The sequence below is a fragment of the Mus musculus genome, chromosome 7, assembly GCF_000001635.26.
Source record: "Mus musculus strain C57BL/6J chromosome 7, GRCm38.p6 C57BL/6J".
In the NCBI taxonomy this organism is placed as follows: domain Eukaryota; kingdom Metazoa; phylum Chordata; class Mammalia; order Rodentia; family Muridae; genus Mus; species Mus musculus.
Window position 1 is genome coordinate 24,609,346 of NC_000073.6, and position 948 is coordinate 24,610,293.

The following is a 948-nucleotide window of genomic DNA, read 5'->3' on the forward strand; positions in this document are numbered from 1 at the left end:
TCCCAGCACCCACATGGCAGCTCACAACCATCTGTAACTCCAGTTCCAGGGGATCTGGCCTCTGTAGGTACCGGGCATGCACAGACATACATTTAGTCTAGACAGACATTCACGTAAAAGGGAAGGAGGAGACAGAGCTAGCAGTGGTCAGGACCATGGGGGAAGGAAGGAAGGTCTAAGGGAGCTGGGGGTGGGGGGACTGGAAGCAGATAGCAGGTTGCTCACATCGATGTAGGGGAGGTATTCTCACAGACTTGCACCGCAGCACATAATTCTGTGTGAGCCCCTCCCCTGGGAGTCCCAGGCCAAATGAGCCCCTCTCCATCCCTTAGCTTTCTGATCTGTGTAATGGAAACAATAACGGGATATTTCACTGAACTGATAAATCCCGATGTCTGACTTCTTGCACCCTGCTTGCATGACCAGCTCCCCTGCCCCTGTCGCTGCTATTGTCCCTCCTGTATTGCCAAATAGTTATGAGTACAGATCTCGAGAGACAAAGCAGGTAGTAACAGATGTGGGCTGAGAAGGCCGAGAGTGTAAAGCTCTTGCTAACAAGATGATTTGAGTTCCATGCCTGAATCCCACGTTGGAAGGCACCACTTCCCAAAGATGTCCTATGAGCTCTTTACATGTTGGGTGCCACTTACATACCTGCACTATCTTTCACATACACAAGTAATAATAATTTTAAAAAAGTCATTTAGAATGCTTGTAGATCCTAGGTGTATTTGTTTCCTTCAGCCTCGGTCCCCACAACTGTACAATGGAGACGGTCGATCTCTTTTTTTCTATGGGCTGTGGTGTGGTATGACACTGAGGTGTGTCAAATGTTTTGCACAGCTCTTGATGTCTAACAGTCGGGTTTTGCATACCAGATATTTTCCTGTTTCTGCCCAGAGAGGAAAGGGTCTGGCTGTGACCTTTAACCTCTGTGCCCCACCCCAT